Source organism: Equus asinus, chromosome 7 (assembly GCF_041296235.1).
Source record: "Equus asinus isolate D_3611 breed Donkey chromosome 7, EquAss-T2T_v2, whole genome shotgun sequence".
NCBI lineage: Eukaryota > Metazoa > Chordata > Mammalia > Perissodactyla > Equidae > Equus > Equus asinus.
In genome coordinates this window covers 53,638,993-53,664,568 of record NC_091796.1, presented here as the reverse complement: position 1 = coordinate 53,664,568, position 25,576 = coordinate 53,638,993, and the positions used below count along the sequence as shown (strand labels likewise).

Sequence of the window (25,576 nt, the reverse complement as noted above, 5' to 3'; positions counted from 1 at the left end):
CTAATTTCTTTCAAGAGCTTATTTATTCCCACTCTTTCAACTACACACTTCTCTCTGGATCTCCCCCATCATGTCAACCTTAATCTAAAATCAAATTCATCACCTCCCTCCCCAAAACACAGATTTCTATCTTCCCTATATCTGTTAATGGCACCATTTTTCTCCCAGGCAATTGGGCTTGAAAATGTGAAGTCATCAGTCTCTCATTCCTTTCCCTTTACTCCAAAATTCAATCAGCAATCACACATCTCTTTTCATTTTATTTTTTGAGTCTCTCTCTCTTCTATTGCCATCTCTAATATTCAGGTCCATTTTACCCTGAGCCCATACTTATACAATAGCTTAGATTCACCTTTCTAAATACAACACTGTCACATTTCTGTTCAGAAATTTTCAGCGGGCCCTTGTTACTCACTAAAAGTAGGCTGCACTTCAGGGCCTGGAATCCGCCTAGTCCACAACGTAGTCTTAACCCAATAGCTTTATTCCCTATCGACATCTTATTTCCACCACTTTCATACTGTTCTACCCACTGTCGCTGTATTCACTTTCACTGTTCCTCACTGCCAAACTGCTCTCCTTAACTCTTCCCCAGTAACACAAATTCAATTCTTCAAGGCTTAGGTGCAGTCCCACCTCCCAAGCAAAGTTTCCTTAGACTTCTCTACACTTTGCTTAACTCATAAGCAAATTTATGAGTTGGTAACTCACACTTACTGTCATCTACCTGGCTAATTCAATAACTATTTGTATATAGCTCTGCATTATCATTAATTTTGTCTTAAGGGATTTTTCGCATTTCACACTTATGGTATATATGTGAGCTATATCTTGTCTTCCCAAGTAAAATGTAAGTTCCTTATACTTCTTTTTTTGCCCCACAGTGCTTAGCACCTAGTAGGCACTTAAATATAACATAGAATTTGAGAGGGGGAGCCCTGGAGGTCATCTTTTGCCAACTCCCACCCAGGATGGGAATCCCTTCAACATTCCTCAGAGCCAATCTTCCAGCTTTTATTGAACACTCAAGTGATACTTCTCAGCTACATCACAAGACAGTCTGTTCCACTGCTGAAGAGCACTGTCAATAGAAAAGTTTTCATCAATCTCCCAAATACAGCTGAATGAGTAAAAATGCAAAGGACCAAACAGTATGTTTAGTATGCTTCCCTATACGCATGTACATGCCCAGAACATCTCAGGAAGTGTATCCAAGAAACTGGGGTTATCTCTGGACAGGAGATGTGGGTGCCTGGGAGACAGAGGTGGAAGAAGACCTAAATGTTCACTGTTAGACTCTTTCATATATTTAATAATTAACAAGTAAAATATGTTTTAAGTTCTTTCTTGTTATATACTTAGATCTTCCTCTGTGAAACTTTTATCTTGATCCTATTTCTGATCTTTGGAGCCACCCAGCATACTCAACTATATTGATTAATTGATTGACATTTTAATGAACTATTGCTAAGAATCATGTAAATACGCACATTCAACTGAAGTTCATTAAAGTCCTAAAAAGTAACATATTCTCTGAAATGAGTAAAAATTGGCTCCAATATGTTTTAATATGTCTCAAGAATACTTTTTTATATACACAATTTCCAAATCAGTTGTCTTAATTGTCTTAAATTTTTTACATAGCCATTCTCTTCTATTTTCATCTATATTAGCATAAGACACTTGTTGCCTAAGGCATTATAATGTTATCTTCTATATTACATGAGCAGCTTTGTGATGTTCTTGACACCTGCAGTGCCCTCTTATTACCTAAAAACCTACGACACGTTTAGCAGTTTAAAGGATATATTAACAGTTTTCAGAATTATGCATAATCCTCAAATTTGAAAACAGACTTGAGAAGATAGATCATTCCTAAATATTATGCAAAATTTATAGAATGAATAAAGATATTCTCTCACCATTATGAATAAGCATTTATCTCGGGAATCAAATAACCTATGTTCTAGTCCTGGCTCTTTAAGTATCTCTGGGCCTCCAATTCCTTCTCCATCAGTGACACAGGCATGGGTATTAGGCCACTCTTGAAACCCCTTCCCAATCTAGCTTTCTGTCTGTTTAGGACATCCTCACTCAAGCAGGTACTCAGATACTATAGCACACATAGTTAAGATTTATAACTACTCACCAAACAAAAGCATCTCTCTTCCTAGGGTATGGCAAGGCTTCCTTAATGTTGGAATCATTACTGGCTCCAGGCCTTCCCCTTGTTATTCACTAAAAATGAACAATTTGGACAGAGATGTTTCACAAGCCTCCTTGTATTTTCAGATGTGACTAATTTGAACTTTAAGACATTGACATCATCAAACTTGTCATCCCTAAACTGCCCTGAGTTTGTTGAGGTATAGTGAAGACTTCAAGCAATGATGACTACTATCACCAGATACAGTATGTATTGTAATTGGAAATTGGTTCTGAAAGTCCCATTAATAAAATTCAGCTCAATTAAATAAGCACTTCTTGAGCCTCTACTAGGCACAAGGCAATGTGCCGGGAGGTGGGGGAAACATTTTGCCCTTTTCCACCCATCACAAAGAGAAGAAATACAAAAGGCCTCCTTTGAGTAAAAGGGCTGCTTGAGATTACACTGTGCTCATCAAGCATCTGTGTGCCCCTGTCAGTTCTATCATGAGTACTAGATTATAATCTTGCATCTGGAAAAATTTTCTGTAATTCATACCCTTTAGTTCTAGTTCTCAATAACGTCAGAACCAACTGACTCATGAGACAAAAAAACTACTTCAGTCCAGGCTGGCGATGTGACTCTCTTAGAATGCATTCCCCTATCTGCCCTTGGGACACCTGGAAATCTCGCTTTGCCCTCTTATTGTGTCTCAGTTTGTATAGAGAATCAGGATTTTCACATTCAAAGTTTCACCTGTTAGGCACCCCCGGGGGAGTGGGGAGGAATGAGAGAGGGGAGAGGTCATGTTCAGTTTTTCAGATGCATTAGTATTCTAGTCTCCTGGCCAAAAAAAAAAAAAAAAGGAAAAAGCTATCTTAAATCTCCTTTGTCATTTCTACTGTTCCTGGAGGGCAGAAAGCAATAGTGGAGAAAAATTCCTGCAAATACTTTCCCTTATCACCCTTTATAATTGGAAGAGGTCATAAGGCAATCAAGCATGTGCTTCTTCAGTTATTTCTTGTAACAACAGGTATTTACGAAGCCCCTACATCTATGTTGGGATCTGAAGAATCCAAAAACGGTGAAGACACTGCTCTCTGGAGCCTCATGATTTAATGGAGAAGTGGGGTTTACTTAAAAACCCAATTGAGAACAGCTAAGTGCCAAATCACCTGAAACTGACAATAAAAGAAGGAATCAACTACACAATCTTGGACCTGTAGGAAACCTAGGAGGGATCCAACCCAATGTCTTCCCATAAGCAGAAATCTTCCAACATCCTTGTTAGGGTCATTAAGCTTCTGATTCAACACAGAACTCACATTTCACAAGCACTCCATTTAATCTTTTGAAGCCTCTTATTGCTAAAATGTATCCTATGTTGAACCAAAACTCTCACCTATTTATTATGCTATACAGAATGATTTTCAAAATAATTTTTTATGCAGTGCAATGTGTCCATAAAAGAAATATTGGGCACAAGCCCAACATATAAAGCAGTTAAAAGAGGAAGTCCTCTGTTGGCAGCTGCAGGGGGCTCTCAGGGTGTCCCCTAGTGCCCCCTTTTCCTCCACCCCGCTGCAGCCTTAGGCACACCACAGAATGCCTGAAGCTCTGCAAAGGAAAATTGGAAAACCACTGCTTTAAAAGTAACTAGAGTAAATCTAATTCCAGCTGTACATGTCAGCTCTTAAAGACAGCTATCTTCTCTCTAAATCTTGGATTAAACTTGCCCCTTTTAAATTGTCCATTCTCTTTATGTCATTTTTCCCCATATCTCCCCCATTCTGATCACTTTCCTCCTAAAAATGTAGAAACCATCTCTAAACACAATTATTTACAAACTGTGATCAGCTAAGGATACTGTCTCTCTTACTCTCTGGACAGCAATAGAAGTCGAAGAGGGCTTAGTGAATGAAGAAGGACCTGAACTGGACCTTGAGAAACACAGGATTTAGATAGGTAGACAGAAAAGAAGATAAAATTCCAAGCTGGGAAGCCAGCATGAACAAAGACACAGAAATTAAAATGAGCGCCTCCTAACACACTTTGAACACTTCTCTCCCAGACCCTTACTTGTTCTTTTCCACTCAGCCAGCTGCTCACTCTCTTATATTTCTTAGAAGAAAATTAAGCCAGATCTTATCTCCATAAATACAGAGTTCTATTGTGTTGATACCAAATGAGGGACATGATCTGATCAGTACTAAAATTAGATTATTTCAATATTATAATTATTGCCACAGGGCAAAAAAGTACTTGATGAAGATGTTTGATAAGTCTGTGAAAAAAAACTGTCATCTTTCAATGAGTCAACATCTTGACAAGAAGATTCATAAAGGTTATAACACTACTGAGGAGCATCCCTGGGGATTCTCAAATCTAAGCATACCCAAAGGACACCTTGCTTCTAAAAAATTATCTTTTGTTTATCATTTATCAAACCACAGGTAATATCTGCCCCAAATGATTCCTGACTGTAAAAACGACAGCATTTTCAAATATATAAGAATGCTAATCCACCAAGGCAAAACAGCCTTTAAAAACAAATATTAAAAGACATTTTGGGGATAAATAGGTTCATCAAAGTCCATCTTCTTACATTGCTTAATTTTCCCACTTACAGATAAGAATTCAAGCACATCAGTGTTTCACATAATTATTCAAGAAGGAAGATCTTAAAGACCGGGTATTTCTATATATCTTTTTCCCATAAAATGTATTTGTTAATGATTATATGAATATTTCCTATTTTACATTACAGGAGTGGGATTTTCATACACACAGCACTCACAAACCTGGGAAACTGATCTTGTTCTAAATGTTAATATGTTATCAATCTAAGAATTTTAAGGCATTGAGAAAAAAAACTTATCTTACTAGTGTCCAGGGTAATTGATTCAGACATTTTATTTCCATTATTTTCTTTTTCCCTTCATCTCAAAAGGAGATAATCTGAATTGCTCTAATCTGAAAAACAACAATAAGTGTAGCAAATACTTGACAATGAAGATGGAAAGCTTCTAAAAATCTGTTACCTTAGTAACAGCAAGAATGTGGAAGAATAAGAATACACTGTCAGGACATCATTTCAGATTCCACAGATTTGAGGCCTAAATACAGTCAGCTTTCATTAGCTTTTTGTTTTTCCCAGCAGGTCCTTGGACTTTGAAACAAAACCTGAATGACAGCTATGAGCAATTCCAGCCTGGCTCCTGATTAGCTATGCCAAACAAAACAACTCTCTGCAGTGTAAACTTCCCAGGCATCTGCAGCCAAGCCTCTGCAGAGACGATAATTCCTCAGTGAGATTTGAAGGAGAGTCAGAGGTTGGGGGGTAAAGGGTGAACAGGAGGGGGGAGGGGGAGAAAAGAATAAGACCTTCCCCTCTCCTCGAACTAGTTCCCTGAACTAGTCTCTGATTAAAGTGGGGAAGAAAATTAAGTAGAACTTGTCCTGGTGCTGTTGCGTTTGTAGCTCTTTAACTCTGCCTGTTCTATGATTTAACTAACCAGTTCTCAAAATCTGAATATTCTATTCCAATTCACATCCATAAAACGTCCTCGTATTCCAAACCACCCACACATTTAAACCAAACAAGTAATTCCAAAACCTTATTATCATCAAATAGAGCAAGCAGTTGATTAAAGAGACCTAAAAGAGAAGGGGAGCAACATATATGAATAGCCAGTGCCCCATATGGATGCAAACTAAGATCTTGTGCCATTTGTTGTCATTCAGTTTCTCTGCACGCAGACCTAAAATTAATTACATCAAATGACAGTGCCCTATGCTGTGTGGTCCCATCTGCTACATAATTAGATCCTGGTGGAACTGACTATTAAGAAGCTTTTTTCTTATGATCAGTCTCCTTGATTCTACATAAAGAACATTCCCTTATCTACACAAAAGAACTAGAGAATAGATCTCAAAGCAGTCCGTTTTGATCAGATGCTTGATTTTAAAGTTATAAGTGTTTTCAAAAAAAGGTGTCCGGAGAAAATTCTGTATCAGAGTGTTAGAGGGCAATTCAGCAGTAAAGAGAGGAGTTAAACTAAAAGGTTGACAACCTCTGCCAACAATCCTAAAACTTCAGGAGTAACAATGATTATTTTTATATTTCTTGGCCAAAGAGCAAGATGGTAGCATTGAAATATGCTCTTGTGTTCTGGAAAAGCCACATTCTGATCTCTACTGTTTCTGAGATAACCTGCAAAAATTGATGGTTGGCTTACTTAGAATGCTGGGCAACAAAGGTCCTTGCTTTGAGTCAACAACCTTTTTTTTTTTAACAGTCTCATGACGATTATGTAGCATTTAAAGTAAGGAAAATAGCTCTAACACCCTAAGATGTAATTTGCAGATATATGGCAACAGATGTCACAGAAAACTTATCATTTACATAACCACACCATAAAAGCCTGGCTTAGATTTAGGACAACATTAAATTTAAGTCTTCAAAAGTTCAAGTGAAAAACTCATGTTCAGACAAAGAGAAGAGTCTACGTAAAGATTCATCAAAAATCACAATAAGGGAGATATTAATTTCGGAAACTAAGAACAAGGAAAATTCCAATGTTTGAGACAGGTAATACCAAACCAGAAAGCCACATTCCCAATTATTTTATTTGACCTCAGCACTCTATTAAACCATAGAAAAGAACCTAAGAATATTTTTATAACAGATGAAGACAGGATAGTGATATCAGTACAACAGAAAACCCCTCAATGTGAGTCAGTGCTTGAAATCCCAAACCAAACCTGCTGATTCAGCACAAAGTCATCAACAGACTTCTTATCTGTAAAAGGAACAATCCATTGTCTGGCTGAAACAAAGGGCGTGCACAGGAAATCAGCCAAATCTAGGCCAGATGGTCACTGATTCAAGTTTCATTCTCCCCATCCCCCCCATCCTCCCTCGCACTGCAAAAATAGATTCACACAGCATTTTCAGTTACCAGGTAACCCTGACTGTAGGCATAAACCTTTTACAATTACCTACATACCACCACCCACCTCAACACCATCTAATTTACTAAAACAGAATGTCCTTATAAAAAAAATGAGGAAGTTGCTATGCAGCAGTTACTGAAAGAAAAACACCTCTGAAAACCCAATGTCAGTATGGAGTTTTACCAGGTGGAATGACTAAAAATATTCATACCAATTTGTTCTCATCTTTTGTTTTTTCTCAAACCACAACACAAAATAGAAAGAACCCAGAGAAAACTGATTTATCACACTCATTTTCTACAGGTTGACCAGTGGGCCATCACCTTGCAAGAGTCTTGTGGTTTGTAACCCAGAAACACATTTTGCCAATGACAAGCTACCAACGAAAGTAATCACTGATTTTGATTATAAACCAATGTGTCTGACCTTGTATCAGAGAATTTGTAAATTATGATACTGCTGTATATACACATTTCACACTCCTACTGGGTACTGTAAAGCTCAGTTTTAAATTCTAAACAGCAACTATTAATTAAAGCAAAATATGCAGAATTATGTCTTAAAATCTGCAAGCACTCTATGAAAACATACATATTAAAGAATGACATAAATAAAAACTCAGGATCTCTTAATAAAAATATTCAGAAAACACCCCTTTACTTCTCCTAACTGTATGAAAGAAAGATATTTAGGTTAAACAAAGGTCTTTTCTCTGATGAGAACTTTTGACTTTATAGCAGTTGCGGGGAAATATTTACAATTATGTGACCTAAGTAAATTTTATCAACCAACAAATAGCAATTCCTTTAGTAAACTTTATAATCCTTTTTATAATTACTTTGAAAATGTCAACACAGGAGTACATTTTATTGGCATGCTACAGTGCCACTTTTCCAAAATTTACATATAGAAAGGTTAGGGTAGATCAAAGAGCTTTTGTCTGTTTGTTTTTTTTACACAAGATAATCACAGGCTGGCAATGCAATGGTTAAAGACAAAAATGACTTCAAAATATGCAATCAACAGCAACTCACACAAATGGCCTGTTTTATTGTAGGGAAGCAGAAAAAGCTGCTAAAGTCAACACAAGGTAAGCTTCCTTAAAAGAACATTCATGGTGGCTTACACAGTGCCAGCAACTGAGTATAAAATGAAGGCAAATTACAGACCTTCAAATCTTGACCATCTGTCTTAAAGGGAATAGTGATAAGTGAAAACTTTTTCAAAAACTTGTCCTCAGAAATTGTTCCTGGAAGTTGATTTATAATGACAATATCAGACTGAGTTTTAAGCAGTGGTTAAAAATATACTCTAAATATATACACAGTATATAGATATGTGCATGTGTGAGATACATATGTCAGTGTGCTTCCGCTAACTTCAAAAGTTTTTTTAACATCTCAGATTTAACTGAAATGTATTTCTACAACCTGACCTCTTTTTAAAACACTACTGTTTTCCTTTACATAGTTCTACAAAATAATACTCAGCATCATACTGGAAATTGTTGAAATGTTGGTATATGTGCTTTTACAGCACATAATTAATTTTCTTTTAATATAAATACACAATCTTAGAAAAATTGCTAATGAGAGAAAATTGATAATCCATTAAGAACCTTTTAAAAAGGGAGCTGTGTACTGGCTGCTTAAGTTTTTTTCTTTAGTGTAAAATAAGGATTTTAGTATTCATGAAAAAAGAAGAAAATAATTATTCACAGTAAAATCTGCTACCTTCTGAGCTCATCTTTAGAGTCTCTAAGATAAATTTACATTTAAATGAAATACACACAAAGGCAGCTGGACTATCATAACCATCCCACAAACATTAGTGTTTTCAGAGATTTAAGTCTCTAATTCTTAGGAGAGAGAAAATTGTGACTACATAATTATTTTTATCAGTCGGTTTTATTTATACATCATTACAATAGGATTTATATGCTAATGCTTTAACTTAATATAAGAACTAAGGGAAAAGTATCTCTAAAGAGATCAAAATAGAATTCTACTAATAAAGTCAACTTAGAACAGATTTCTCATGCTCAGAAGTTTCTGGAAAACCAGATTTTAAATAAGATACAAACAAAAAGGATATCAACAATAATAAATGACAACATGAATGTAAGGGGTTACAATTTAGCAGACTAAATTATGATCTTGTTCTTTAATAAGCTCTAATATAAAGGAGTAAGAGAGTTTAAAGCTAAAATATTATTGCATAAGTAGTGAGTTCTAGCTATCCTTTAAGTTTTTTCTTTTTCTTTCACTAACATGTATCTTTCTTTCTCTGGTGATCCACAAATCAGGTAGAAAATTTAATTCCATTCAATTCAAAGAAAATTTGTAAAAAGACAACATATTTATGATCAATATGGAAATGATTAGTCTTACTATTTTTTACTACCATGCATAATGAGAAACATATATCAAGGGCCAAATTAGAGTATGCATAATTTTCACTGATGAAAAATTGATGAGAATCCAAATTGCTAAAGAGTGAATTGTATTTATGAGAAATTGCTTAACGATTTATGTTTTAAATGTTTATTATTTCCAACATAATCTATGTGCACTAGTAAAATAGTAAGGTATTAAGTAATCTCATATGACTGTAAATGTACTTTAAATATAGACTGAAGGTCAAAATAAGTTTTCATTCATTTTCTCTCTAAATAATTTCTCATATCTTAAATTTACCAAAGAACATCTCAAAAGGAGCTTATTTACTAAAATTAGCTTCTACTCTATAAGACAAAAAAAAGATATGAATTGAATAGTGATCAAATTCATATGCCCCTCTCAAAATACACATGCCACAGTTTTGATGTTATTTATAGATAGCTTAATGTCCATGAAGTGTCACTAACAAACTCAAGGCTCATACCGTGATTTCCTTAACATCACCAGCACTGTTTCAAATTTTACATTCAATGATTCACGAACAAAGTCAAAAACGACTTCTAGTTTAAAAAATGAAATGGACATTAAATCTCCATTAGATAACAGTTCAAGTAAATTCTTTTATAATTTTGGTATTTAGTAACAGAACAAATGATACCCTTACATACCATGTTATATACATCTTTTACTATGTTAGTAACAATTTGAGGAACATGGTTTAAATAAAACTAGATCTGAATTTACAAAACCACAAGCCACATAACTGTGTTTTAACTAGACCGTAAGCTTCCCCAAGGTCACGGATAGTTCTTTATTTTCCTTTCTCCTTCTCCACGGCACCACTCCAATTATAGGTACTTGATAAGAACTTACTAAGTTGTTACTCTTAATTTCCTGCCCAACGGAGAATTCTATTATCCCCACTGGATAGAAACTTCTTGCCCAGTAGGAAAACTATGAAGAGAACAATTATTTTTAAGGAAGTGACAAATGTATTTGATGCATTTAATCCAAATGAAAACTGAGAGGATGCTTGATATTATAATTGCTGTTGCCAATTATTACTTCAAAGCCTTAAAAAAAAGTCAGTACAGGTTAAACACAAACTTTACTCTAAGATAGAATTATGGTGTCTGTTTGCAATGTGTGAACTTTAGCTTCCCAAGGGTAAACACCATACAGATGTCTGGTAACCTCCCACTTAACAGGATCTAAAGTAAGCCCACACTGTTTTGGTTTTGGAAGTCTCGTCAATTTAAAATCGAATAAGCAAAATGAATTGTAACATTTATACAAGATATTTGTCACATTTTTCAGAACACTTTTTCCAGACTATCAATTCCATGGTTTTATTCCACTATGCAGTATTATCCTGAAAATATATGGCTTTCAAGTATTTTTTATTAACTAGGATATTTACTGGCAAATTTAAAGCCCGTATCACCTACATTATGTAAGTAAATTGGTAAGTAAGTAAATTTGATGATAAACTGAACATGCACGAAGGATTACAAAGGCATCATCATTTTGTAAAACTCAAAAAGAAGAGAAAATGACATGCATTTCCTTTCATCTCTGCCACAGAATCGTTACGGATTTATTTTTCTTTGTTAGCAACCTTTATGCAAAAGATAACGCTACTGACCTAGCTTCCGAAAGGCCTGGGCCTCATCTTGGTATTTCTAGTGGAGGTGATAAGCTCATGTTGTTCCATCTACCCTCCCTTTTCTCAGCTCCTTTGGAGTCAGAGGCTTAGATCTGATAGAAGTTTGGCTCAGGTTAAGGATGGGTTCCACAACCATGGAATAAAGCTAACAGGACCATATAGGGGTCATTCATTCATTCATCCACAAATAATTATTGAGGGGCAACTATATGCTTTTCTAGGTGTGGAGATAGAGTTGTGAGCAAGAGAGACAAAGCACTTCCAGTCATGGAGCTCATTCAAGTCTGGGGAGTAAACCTAAGACTTAATCCCCACTACATTCCTTACCAATCAAGATATGGTCTCTGTACAGTCTGTTTCCCAAAAATAAGGTACCAAATGGCCCCCTGGTGGTCTGAAAGAGTTAATATGCCCCTTAGCACCTATCTACACCACCTTCAGCAAGAGCAGCAACATTTGCCTCAAATTACCTTTCTGGATAATAAAAAACATAAGATAAATTCCTGACATCCAGATCTTACAATCTATTTGAGTCACAAGACATGTACCTAAGAGTATGACAGAGGAAAGAACAAAGGCTTTGAAAGCAGATAGCCCTAGGTTTGAACTCTGACTTTTCCACTTATTACCTGTGGCTCTGAAATTTACTTAAAACTTTCTGAGCCTTAGTTTTTTTAGTTTTAAAAATGAGAATCATGATGCCTACTTACAAGCCTGTTGTGAGGATTAGAAATGATGTGTACAATGCCTGTAGTACTGTACATTAATTTTTATTAAGTGATTGGATTAAATTATTAATTCCTGCTATAAATTAAATTATTAAATAGCAGGAAAGGACTAGGCAGAGAAGCATATATGAGTCAGGACTAAGCAGAGAAGCATATATGAGTCATAAAGGCCTTTATGGTTGTTCTTTATTAAAGGCTATGTTTTGTGCAGACACACATTCTCTGACATATAAACACACTCTCTGAAATTCCAGATATGCAACTATGCCATGTATTACACTGCTCCATCACAGTTGCTGCTCTGGAGGCAGAAGTTGAGATAAGGCATACCACTGACTCAGGATTCTTTATGACGGCAAAAAACCTCAAACATTTAGAATATCTGAAATACCATAACCCAGACACTACACTTCCAGACTCCAATAGAGCTTCAGTAGATTGTACAGACAGTCCGTTTAATACCTACTAATATCAAACAACTCCTATACATCTTTTGACCAAGAATACTATGCAAATATCATACTAGTATTAGCTTGTTCCATTTATATGAATAAGGAGGAGAAAGGTGATTTTTACATGGTCTAACTTTTCTAGAAAAGGAAGAACTTGGTAATATTAGATGGGAAGCAAAATATTTAACACTAATTGCTGCTCTCTGATAAAGTCTGAGGCCTGTCATTCAGCAAGTCTGACGAGGAAAAAGAACCAACTTTTCCTGGAGGTCTATTTGTACCGGCTACATACTTGGTGCATTGATCCATTATCTCAAAAATGTGACTGTTTTGGAATCAAACGATGAATCAACTGTCTTAGAGTCAAAAATATACCAAGAGTCTCAGAGGAAAGAGTTATCTGTTCAATGGAGATTTTATTTTTTAAATAATATATTAGATTGATTTTGTATTATAAGGTAATGAGCCTGCCAGAGAATGAAGTTATCGTCACATCAACCCATGAAATGATACAATCTGTGAAATTATGCATAAGAGAATGTAAAAGAAACATTCCTTACACTAGTCCTAAGTGAGATGCTGCTGCTCATAGCTACAATTACTAGCAATATTACCATTACTAGAATTAATAATATTATTAATCTACCATGGCCCCTTCACTGTGCTCCAACTTGTGAAGATACAGGTCTACCCATTTTCTATTATGCCAAGACCTTAACCTCCTGCTCCAACAATTCTCAGGTGATTATTAAATCACCAAAGTAGAGTAGAACAGCTACCTGGGATTCTCTATTTATTAGATGAACCCTGACTCATGTGGAGAGTTCAGTTCCAAGAGGTTTCTCTATCAGCTATGGCTCCAGAGCTTTGATTAGTTTATGTTTCACAAGAGAATCAAGAGATCAGAGCATTTAAAAAATAACCATTTAAAAAAAAAGTGCTGCAAATCTAAACCTTATAGGGAAGATCTTCATATAATATTTGTTAGAACTCAAACCAAAATTTTCAGGTTTATTTCCAACAAATGAAATTGAGGAAAAGTATTGTGGAAATAACCTTACCATCATCCATCTCCATCTCCAATATTACAGACAGTAGCATGATTTTTCAAAGAATTGCGAACCAAATACAGACTGTAGATTGTCAGTTCTGTAGAATGTAACTAATCAGTCAATACTTTATATTTACTATGTACCCAACACTGTCCTAGGCATTTTAGAACATACAGATATAAAACGCCATAGTACCTCCTCTCGAGGGGCTTACATGCCCATATTCAGAAAAAATGCTTTTTGAAGCAATTAGCGAATACATATGTCTATAATGAAAATCTAAAACTGTGATATATAAACTATGAATGCTATAGAAGTTTAGAGTAAGAGAAAATTAATGAAAACTCCAGGATTTAGTATATTTCAGTAAAGGAAATAAACTAAACTAGACCTCAAAGCAGTGGTTCTTCAACTTTACTGGGCACGAAAGTGGCCTGGGCCTACTCCTAGGACTCAGAATCTGCATTTAAACAGCATCTCCAGTTGATTCTGATAAAAGTGGCTCATAGTTTGGCTAACTCTCTGTTAAATAATAGATATGATTTGAAAGAATCTCTAGAGTAGTGCTGTCCAACAGAACTTTCTGCAATGGTGGAAATATTCTATACCTGTGCTGTCCAATATAGTAGCCATTAGCCATATGTGGCCATTAAGCTCTTGAAATGCAATTAGTGTGCCCAAGGAACTGAATTTTTTATTTTATTTAACTTTAATTAATTTTATTTTAAATAGCCACAGCCAGCTCTAAAGAATAAGAGACTGCTAAGAGAAACATGAGCCAAGCCACAGGTAGGAATGCACATAAGCAGGATACATAGGCAGGAGAGAAAATTGATTGGCCTGTCCAGGACAGAGGTTTTGTATTAGATTCCCATAAGGTCAGATTATGAAGGGCCTTGAAGGGAACTGAGGAAACTGGATTTTGTGGCACACATTGCTAGTTGTCTAATTGAGCCTTTTCCTGATCTTCTTCAATATTAACAACCCTAGAGCTTTTGCACTCAGAGAGTGGACCTTTCCCCAGGATCTGGGGTAAATCTTGATTATTCTCTACCTATCATGGTATTTCCATTTTCCTTGTCAACGACTGGTTTACACATGAGCATGTGGTAAATTCTGGTCAATAGGATTTGGAACATCTATGTACGTGGGTCAACTCTTTAAAAAGTGTTTAGCCTGAAGAAAAAGAAGCTTTTCCTGACTCCAGTCAAAGCCATGTGAGGCTTGAGTATGCTGCTGATACCTTGGGATAATGAAGAGACAAGATTGAAGACAAACACCAACAAGCTGAGGATGGCAGAGAATGACCAGAAGAAGTTGGGTCCTTGATGACACCATCAAGCACCTGAATTAACCCAGGAATTGCCCTCCCCCTCTTCCCCTCAAACATTTTGGGTATATGATGAATTCGTTACTATTTAACATCTTTAACTTTTTGTTGTGTTCCATGCAGCTGACAGCATTAGACCAGGATACTAATGTTTAGGGTGACACCCTCTGAGAAACTCTGAGGTAGGCAATTGGTAGCCATTGAAGGCATTTGATCAAGGATGGAGGCTGATATGAAACAATGTTCAAGGCTTAAAAACAACATGCATGAAAAACAGGTCAGAAGAAAGGAAAGGTAGAGTCAAACAGACCAGCTTATAGGCCTGAAAACCACAGTCACGAAAACATTTTGGAAACATCAGAAAAATATTATTAGTATGTAAAGTCATTAATGCACATAAATTAGTACTTAAAGCAAAATTAAGGAAACAGTTTATTTTGTAAAGGTAGTAGGATTGTAAGTGATGTTTCTTTTCTGATTTTTTATATTGTTCTCATGTTGTTATTTCTACTTAAAATTGAAACAAATTAAAGAAAGCATAATTTCTCTAAACGTATATTCAATATTTTTTTGAAAATGGAAAAATTCTTGAAATATGATTTCTCTGTATTAGTGTAATTAAAGATATGAGAAGACACTGAGGAACAATATGGTAAACCAGCAAGAATACAGGACGAGCTGGGTGACCTTGGGAAGTCAAGCAAACCCTGTGGCATTGTTTTCCTCTCAGGGTGGATTGATCTACGACTCTAAAATTCAACAGCTTCTGTTTTCAAAGAAAATCCTTTTGAATTAAAAAAGTTATATAACTGATATCAAAATTTAATTTTCTAACCTCTGTTCTCACCCTGTGTCATATTAGCCAAGTCTGAAAGAGAATAAAAGTCAATCTCCCTCAAACTCTCTGAGCAAACCAGAAACTCTGGGAAATGTTTTATAGCTTTAATATAAGTTTTTTAAAAAGTTTCTGCATAGATTTTCAGTGAATAAACAAACTAGGTCTGGAAATTTTAATGTGGATTGAAGTTCTATATTAATATCAAATAGGTGTCAAGTGATAGCTTGTTATTATTTTTAACTTCCCTTTCCAAACAACAAATAAAGCCAAGCATTTTTCATATTTATTGGCCATTTGGGATTGTGCTTCTGTGACTAACCTAGTTATATCATTTGCAAAATATTTAAAAATTATGTTTTATGAAATATTTTTATTATCATTTTGTTGAGTTCCCTATATTATCAGAGGGGGTAATCTTTTATCTGCATATGTAGAGATGTTTTTCCAATCTATCAATCATCTATGGTATTTGTTTATGGTTCTTTTTTCTTCACAAAAAATGTTTTTAAATTATGCAACCAGATATGTCTGTCTTTTAATATAGCTCTGGTTTCTTGTTTAGTTAAAATAAATGCCCTTCAATAGAGTAACGGTTGTTGAACTGTGGAATATGTATACTGCAGAATATTATGTAGTCATTAAAGTGAATAAATATGAGTTATACCAGTTGGCTCCTTTGTGTTTTAGTAAGTACTAAATGAAAAAAGAACGATGATTTTATATATATATATATATATATATATTTTGATAGCATATATAAGATGCTAAAAATATACAATATATATAAGGTTACAGGATCATGGAAAAAGTTCTAACAAAATAAGTAGCAGATTGGCCACATTGTTAGGGTGAAAGGGAGGATAAAGAAGGAATTTAGCTTCTCCGAACTTTTTTAAAAGACATGACTATAGTTTTTTAAAAGCATAATATGATCTTATTATGTAAAATTATTTGTGTTGGTGAGTATATGTAAACATGCATAGAGATACATAAAAGAATTACCACCAAAATGTTAATGGTGTTTACCTTAGTATGGTTAGATTTCAAGAAGAAGGGAAGAGGAAAAAGAAAAGAAACAAGAGGTTAAAATGAGACAGAGAGAGAAAAAGAAAAAACAAAACATAATTTTTAAAAAATCAAATCAGGGGCTGGCCCCGTGGCCGAGTGGTTAAGTTTGCGCGCTCCACTGCAGGCGGCCCAGTGTTTCATTGGTTCGAATCCTGGGCGGGGACATGGCACTGCTCATCAAACCACGCTGAGGCAGCGTCCCACATGCCACAGCTAGAAGGACCCATAACGAAGAATGTACAACTATGTACTGGGGGGCTTTGGGGAGAAAAAGGAAAAAAATGAAATCTTAAAAAAAAATCAAATCAATTTAAATTCACCCTTTCCAGAAAAACAAGAGGGGGAGACAGGACCCTCAAGTGAAAAGGTTCCCCCATCCTCTGATGTGGGTAAGAACTACTGTAATAGTCTTACAGTTCCCTGAATACTCCAACAGAAATATATACATAAACTTACTTGAAGTAGTGTCGATTTAATCAGTTTTAAAGTGCAGGAAATAAATGTGACATTATACTAATTACATGTTGTCTTCACACTGTGACCTCCACAGGCAGTGGTGACAATTTTAGGCACACCTGCTCTATAAGAGCCAAGTTTATAGAATGGCAAATGTGAGGAGTGGTTCTAAGACTTTTGTGTCCATAAAAACCACCTAGGAAGATTGTTAAAATGCACATTCCAGGGTCCCACCCCAGAAACTCCTATTCAGCAGGTCAAGAGAGCAATAATCCGCATTTAACAAGCACCCCAGGCGAAGAAGGCAGGTGTTGACAGATCACACTGAAAAACAGTGAATTTAAGGAGGTCTGATCTCTTTACAAACTGCTTAACCAAGAATTCAAGGAGTGTGGTACACTAGAGAGAACAAAGAATTCTGAAGTCAAAAGATCTAGATTACCTCTCTGACCTAATCCCCTACTCACTCCCTCACCTGCCTCTCCCCTCAGCACACCGGCCTCGGTTGTCCCTCTCACAACAGCCAAGAAAGCTCTGACTCTCAACTGCCAATGGTGCAGACTCTCACGGCCCTCAGGTCCTCACTCAGGTGTCACTTCTCAGTGACACCTTGTAGAGAATCGCAACTCCCTTCTCACTTTCTAATTCCCCTTTCTGCTTCATTTTCCTCTCTAGCACTTCTCACTCTCTAAAATACATACTTTACTCATTCTCCTTTGCTTACTGTTTGATTCCCATAAGGACAAGGATATTTGTTAGTTTTCTTCGCTGCGGCCTCCAAAGCACCTGGAAGGAACAGTGCCTGGACAGAGTTCAAGGAAATTTCATTCGGCTTGAGAGATTCAGTGATAGGAGGCAGATAGAGCCAGTAAGTGGAGAGCTTGTTAACACAGATTCCTGTGCCCTGCCAGAGATTCTGATTCAGTAGGCTTGGAGGGGGCCCGAGATTCTGAATTTCTATCAGGAACTCAGGTGATACTGATGCAGCTTGGAGAGTTGTCATGTGCCTCTGCTCATTTTGTAGAGAAAGTCAACCCATTCTACTATGTGAGCAGAGCTGCAGACTAAAAAGGGAAAGCTTTGTTATACTCGTGTGCATTTGTCGGAAAAGTTGTTCCTATGTACCTCTATTCTCAATGTGCCTAAACTTTCTACCCAAATAAATAAATGATTCTACAATAAGTATATTTTCAAGCAATATATCATGAATATTTACCGCAACCTAATTTTTAATTAAAACATGACTTGTTTCCAATTTTTTACTCTTATATACAATGTTTCAGGTGATTTTTAAAATATACTTTTCTGCATTAGTGTGATTATTTCTTTCTAACAAATTCCTAGAAGTGTAATTTCTGAGTCAAAGAGTTTAGACCAGCACTGTCCAATAGAACTTTCTCCAATGATAGAAATGTTCTATATCTTCACAGTCCAATACGATAGCCATCGGCCACATGCAGCTATTGAGCACTTGAAATGTGACTACTGTAACTGAGAAACTGAATCTTTAGTTGTATATAATTTTAATTAATTTAAATTTAATAGCCACATGTGGCAAGGGAGTACTATATTGGGCAGGGCAGGTATAGACATTTAAAGTCTTGATACATGATGCCAAATTGTTCTCCAGAAAAGCTGTAATTATTTGCCTTCTCTCTTAGTGTATAACAATAACTATTTCTTTAGCCCATTGTCAACACTAGATATTATCGATCTATTGAATCTTTACAATCTGAAAGTTGAAAAACATCTGTGTGGTTTTCACATGCATTTCTTTATTAATAGTGTTGAACAGGGTTGTTTCTTCTGTCATCATACTCATTCAAATGTCAATATTTTCACCCTTGTTAATTAACTGAGAGGTTGGAAATTATCTGGCTTCCAGAGTTGTTTTGTTGCGTCCATATGTTTTCTCTAAAAATTATTGCCAACATTTAAATTCATATAAAACATGAATTTCCAGCTCCACTTTAAAAATCAAATGATCTGGTAACAGTGACCCACACTGCCACAGGACAAAAATCAGTGAAGCCTTAGAAATTCTGCCACTTCAGACTTTCTTGCCCACCAGAATGCACCATCCCCTATTATTTTACAAGTGTCCTGCTTCTCTCACTCAGATTACCTGCTTGGCCCCTACAGGTACTTGAGTTTACAATTCCAGCTCTCAGTTAAATTTTGAGAGCTTAAAAGGCAAGCAGCAGCTAATAATAATAGTAAACTCTCATTTCACACTTAGCATGCAACAGTTATGATACTTCTGGATTATTTTATAACAAATATTTAACTAATAGAAGACCACTTTTCTAGTGGTTGTTGACATTTCCTACTCCCCAGAGCAGTGGTTCAGTATCAGAAGGGTTGGCAAAATGCAGATTGGTAGGCTCCACTCCCAGAGTTTCTGATTGAATAGGTTGGGTTGGGCCCCAATAATTTTCATCTAACCCCAAGCTCGAAGTGCAGCTCTACAGTGAGATGAGGTTTTCTCAAAGGTATGGACACTCCTAGAAGTGTAGTGATAATGTGTAGTTTTGATAACACAATATGAATTTTTACACTTTTTTCCAAAACATATCCACATTTATTATTTTATTTTATCTTCACAACAATCCTGTACAGAAGGTTGATAATTAAACAGTAATTGTCAATCACATTTTACAGAAGAAAAGTAAGGCATTAAGCATCTCTCCATAAACAAACACACAAGAAGAGCCAGAACAAGCAGGTTTCCTAACTCCTAACCTGGGTAATATAGGCAAACACAGCAATCCAGGACACAACTGGAGCTTGCTTCTCCAGACTGGTACCAAAAACCAGAACCATGCCCAGGAACAGAAAAGACCTATACAAGATACGGCTCACAGCAACCAAACATTTATCAAGTGCTGATCATGTGTTAACCTATGCTAATCATGCCTGTAGTCTCGACTGTTGGGACTGTTGAAGACACTCATAGAGCATAGAGAAAAATTAAAAATAAAATCTGAAAACACAACCTTGCACAGACAGTGAATTCTCTATTTTATAGACGTGACAAAAGCAAAGACCCTGAAGGGGTGGGTGGTAGAGGTAAAGAGAGAGTTGGGTAGAAGAGAGGAGTCGCTGTGGGAGCTTCACATCTGGACTTGGAGGAGCCGCTATCACCAGTCAGTCAAGAATGGGAGGGAAGGAAGAGTACACAATAGGGAGCCCTCCTGGGGCTCAACAGCACAAAGAGCTGCTGTTATCCACACTGGGTGTGTGTTTGCCAGAAATATCAGGGCTGCTGGAACTCCAGAACTTACAAGGGCATGCTTTTGTGTCATCTAAATTACCTTGACTACATAAGAACTCAAGTCAGAGGGCATAACTTCATTATCCATTTGTAGCCGAAAGATAACATGATCAGGGATCATGAAACTTTCTCTGATTTTTTCCTCCAAGTTTTGATAAGCTTTCCTAGTAAAAATCCACCAAATTGTGATCATAATGACGTTAATTATAAATCAGCCCTTCAAGTGGAAAAAAGAAAGGACTGCATTTTCAGTTAAGTAGAATTGACAGATATTACTAACTTTAACAACTACTTTTCTAAGATTTAAAATAATAATAACTAATAAAAACTACCACAGGCTGAGAATACAAGAAAACTACAATTAATTTGAAAGAGCCTAGAGGAAAATTTGATTCAGTCCTCATTAGTGTTGTAACTGACCTGCCCTAAATGCCCATCTTTTAGTCTAGTTCAATATGACTGAAGCAATGCAACTTCCACCACTATGTAGAAAATTGTAGCAACAGGACTGAAAAAACTCTCTCTCACTTTATATAAGACCAAAGAAATATAAATCAAAACAAAGAGATACAATTTTACACTGATCAAATTAGTCACAAGAATATAAATGTTTAAAAATAACATAAGCACACATATAGATTGTTAATGACAGTATAAATCTATATAATTCTTTCGGAAATTACCAGAAATCTGGAAATGTCCTAACAAAAACTAACAGCTAACATTTACTTGTGGTTTTATGTGTTATTGCTTTTTATCTTGTAGAGAGCTATTACTATACCCATTTTAAAGATTGGGAAGCTATGGTTCTAAGAAAATAAGCTACTTGCCCAATGTTGCTAATAAGTGATGGAACTAGGTTTTGAACCCTGAATCTTTTTTTTTTTTTTTTTAAGATAGGCACCTGAGCTAACAACTATTGCCAATTTTCTTCTTCTTTTTTTTCTTTTTCTCCCCAAATCCCCCCAATATATAGTTGTATATTTTAGTTGTGGGTCCTTCTAATTGTGTCATGTGGGATGCCGCCTCAACATGGCCTGATGAGCGGTGCCATGTCTGCACCCAGGATCCAAACTGACAAAACCCTGGGCCGCAGAAGCGGAGCTCAGGAACTTAAGCACTGGCCACACAGCCGCCCCCAAACCGTGAATCTTAATTTTAGAGCCCATTAATAGCTACACTAGACTGCCTCTCTAAGGAAACAATTCTAAGGAAGCTAAAAAGAATGAATAAAGTTACATTCATGAGGACAGACATCATATTTTTTAAAATTACTGGAAAATCCCAAAATAGAGGAAGAGCTAACTAAGTTATGGTACCTTAACCAAATAAACTACTATAAAATGATTACAAATAATAATAAGTAAACTACAGAAAAATGTTTATGAAAAAAGTCAGAGTAAAAATGTATCTGCAATGTGACAAGACATCTGTAAAAATATATACTCACAGTACAATTGGGAAGGGAGCTATAAAAAATAAAAACAATTACCATTTTAGAAGAATTTCACTGCTAGTACTTAATTTTCTTTTGTTTTTGTCATTTTTGTCAATCAAGATTAAACAATAAGAAATTACCATCCCAAACAATTCCTAAAACTTCACTATAATTTATTTATATTACAAACATTAAAAATAATTACACAGTTTTTATTACAGACCTATTCAAAATAATTACATAGTATTCTTTATTGGTAATTCTGAAGCTTTAAAGTATGAGATCGCCTTCTTAACAGCAATGATTTTTGCAATCACCACTTAGAGTACTTTTGAAATCCCTTAATTGAGTTCACATATAATGACTAAAATCAGCCAATTCTCTTTACTTTCATAACCTTGCAGTCACTCCTCAGCTGCCTGAACCCATCCAGGAATCCCTAGCCCAGAGGTTGCAGGTGTTTTAGAGATTAGAAAAGTTTCCTACTAAGAACATGATATCTAAGCGAATGCTTATAAAGTAACTAAAATATCTTAGCTGTAGGGATATTCATATTCCAAATAGTTTTGAAAATTACTAATCAAATTATGTCGTCTCTTTGAAATAGGTAAATGAATTGTATTTCCACTTACCAAAAAGAAGAGTTTAAGAGTTATTTCCCTAAAAATGGCACCATGAGCTATAAAGAAAATTCACTCTCCTTAGCCATACAAGGTGATGCACAAAGGCCCATTCAGCACAGGATTGGTCTCCACCAGTAACATAAACAGTCATTTTGTAGGAAAGTGAAGTAGCTGTTCTCCAATGATACCAACCTCATAAGAGCAGGAACGTAAACATCTCTAACTTCCTCTTTATGAGTCTACCATTCAGGAATTTTTTCTGTCACTCCACTGTCTAATATCCACAGGTCCAATTGGGTGTTCCTTAGCCAGTCTTGGGACACCTATAGATTTACTATTTTTTTTGTTAAGATTTTATTTTTTTCCTTTTTTCTCCCCAAAGCCCCCTGGTACATAGTTGTATATTCTTCGTTGTGGGTCCTTCTAGTTGTGGCATGTGGGACGCCGCCTCAGCGAGGCTCGATGAGTGGTGCCATGTCCGCGCCCAGGATTCGAACCGACGAAACACTGGGCCGCCTGCAGCAGAGCGCGCGAACTTAACCACTCGGCCACAGGGCCGGCCCCTATAGATCTACTATTTTAATCACAGAATTTTGGAGTTAGAAGGACCCTTAGAAACCGTGTAGTTCAATTCCTTAATTTATCTGAGGTGGAAACAAAATAATTTCTAAGAAAGTTACTTCATTTAGCTAGTTTATAGCAAATTCAGGCCTGGAACTAAGAGATGTAACTAAATGTCTTAAACTTGGCCTTCATATTTCTCCCTTACCACTAAAATTTTTATACTATGTCATGTCAACGGGAGTACACATATGTCCTTTCATGTCTCCAGATATACGCTGCACTGGACAGAGTAAACTATAGTTCTCATCCTCTGCTTCTTAAAGAGTTCCAAAATGGAAGAAAAATTCAACAACGATTATAAAAACCAAGTGTAGAAAGACCGGCGATGGGGAGGGGGCGGATAATACTTTAATAGTTCTGCTTTCCACTGAATACTTGTTCTAAGATTTTTAGCACTTGATCTTCAACTGTAATAAGTGTCTGCTTTAAGCCAAAGAAAAGGTTCAAACGTCATCATGAGTGGATATCAAACTAATAGACATCACCATGGATATACAGTTGTCTTATATTTAGTTTCTTTCATTCTTTATTTCCATAGCATAATTCCATTTTAACAGGAGGTCTATGGCAGGTTGTACAAGAAACTGACAACAGTGGCTGCCCCTGGAGAGGGGGACTAGGGCATTGGGAGCACCCGGGTGAGAGAGAGGGCCTACTTTTGTTTGAAACTTTTACCCTATGCATATTACTTTTCAATATTCATTAATTTAAAAATTCCCTTTAAATCCACGCCTATATCCACACAATCCTATTACTAAATATTTTCAATGAAACATTTTTAATTTCTTCCTTTTTAAAATAAGCTTCCAGTATTGCAAGCTGTAAAACCACATAGAAATTTTCAGAAAGAAAAAGAACCAACACAGTCGCAAAACTCAAAGGAGAATTCCAGGATTTAAAACATAAGAAAACGCACAGAAGAATGAGAGTTTTTTAAAGGGACATTTAACTCAAAACCCTTTCGCGGAAAAGCTCTTCCCCGTATTTAAATTGCTAGGTTTTAACATGAGATTTAAGTGGGATTTTCCGTCTCAAGGGGGAAAAAAATTCTAATGGCGTGAAAAGTAGAAATTAAAATTTGGTTTCTATCTTCTCAGCAGGGGCCAGGGGGCCAGGGCGGGGCGGCGAAGGACCTCGTAACAGGTCGCCCGCGGAGGACCGGCGCGGGGTGGAGGCGCCTCTGCAGACCCACCGCCGCGGCCAGGCAGCAGCCGTCCCCGAGCAGACGCGCGCGCTCTGGCCCGCCGGGGCTCGGCTCACCGAGCAGCCCCACGCACCGAATCCGCAGAGCGTTTCTTTGACCGGAGCTCGGAAGAGGGACTGAAAGAATGGCTTTAACAAACCGCCTCATCACCCGCCTCGTCCAGCCAGGGCACACGCCTCACCTCGCCGTGTACTTGTGTCAGGGTCAGCTGTCAGCACAACCCTTTGTGTCTCATTCCGAATAAGAGTGGTCCTCAGGCACTCACAGAAAATGGAAACGATGGTCGAAAGACGCGCGCGCGCGCTCGTGACGAAGTGACATTTGGTGTGGAGACAAGAGCCCCGTGGACATCGAGCAAACGCCCGGCCGCCGCGGGCCGCTGCCAACTTTCCCAAGCCGCGCTCTCTCCATCCTCCCGGGTCCCCCGCGCGCCTCCCTACCTGCCGTCCACGCGCCCGCGAGCCCCTCACAGCCGCCGGGCTCGGAGGGACCGGTCCCGGGCGCCCCCCGCCGCCGCCGCCCTCATCCCACGCTCCGGCTTCCCAGCTCCCGCCACAAAGGCAGCGAGGAGAGCCCCCAGGTGACAGGCCTCTGGCCTCCGGGCGCGGACCGCACGGGCTGGGTCCCCTCGGGGAGCTGGCGCGAGGCGGTGGGGAGGAGAACAGGCTCGGCTGCGGGGTGGTACAGGCGCCCGCCCTCACCACACGAGCCCTCTCGCGCTCCCAGCCCCGCTCCGCCTGCCTGCTCCTCCAGAAGAAGTGAGCCGCGGCTTCCCCGCGCAGGCAGGGTGTCCCCAGCCCGCCACAGGGCAGCTCCGGCCGGGCAGAGGCGTGCGCTCGCGCCGGCTCGCGACCTCTCACCTCCCCGCCTCCCGCGCCCGCGCCCCGGAGTCCCCGCAGCCGCTCACCTGGCCCTGGCGGGGCGCGAGGGCAGAGGACCAGGGGGTGGCCCTCGCCTGGGCCGGGGCTCGTCTCCCCACCCCCAGTCCGGGTCCCCGCGCTGCGCTCGCTCCGGCTGTCCTCCTCCGAGGTGCTAGCGCCGCCGGTGGCTGGCGTCTCTCTGGCAGGCGCGCTCGCCTCGCGCTCAGGTCCCCGGGGCGGAGCGAGGCGGCGGCCGCAGCGGCCGGAGGCGGATTCCTCAGGTGCTGCCCCTCCCGCTTCCCCAGAGCCTCCGCGGAGGAGACCCTCGCGCCCCCTCCCCTGGCCGCCTCTCCGCCTCCTGCCGCCTCCGCGCCCGCGAGTGGCCTTGGGGGCTCCCTCGCACCCCTGGGTGCAGCGCGCGCACATTTCTCCGCCCGCCCCCTCCAAGGACGCCCCCACGCG

General features: G+C 38.1%; 1 protein-coding gene across 15 annotated transcripts in view; it reads right to left on the bottom strand.

Moving 5' to 3' along the window:
- The window catches only part of GREB1L (GREB1 like retinoic acid receptor coactivator), a 240,767-nt gene extending 215,465 nt beyond the window's left edge, over positions 1 to 25,302 (bottom strand). For 12 of the 15 annotated variants that reach the window (XM_044773549.2, XM_070513371.1, XM_044773548.2 and 9 more), the window contains exon 1: positions 25,162 to 25,299. The gene's annotated coding sequence lies outside the window, so the exon portion shown is untranslated. Of the gene's footprint in view, positions 1 to 2,149; positions 2,239 to 24,694; positions 24,826 to 25,161 lie in introns of those variants that run through there. The other 3 variants (XM_044773551.2, XM_044773554.2, XM_044773552.2) reach the window with 3 other exon arrangements.
- Between the last annotated feature and the right edge of the window lie 274 nt (positions 25,303 to 25,576).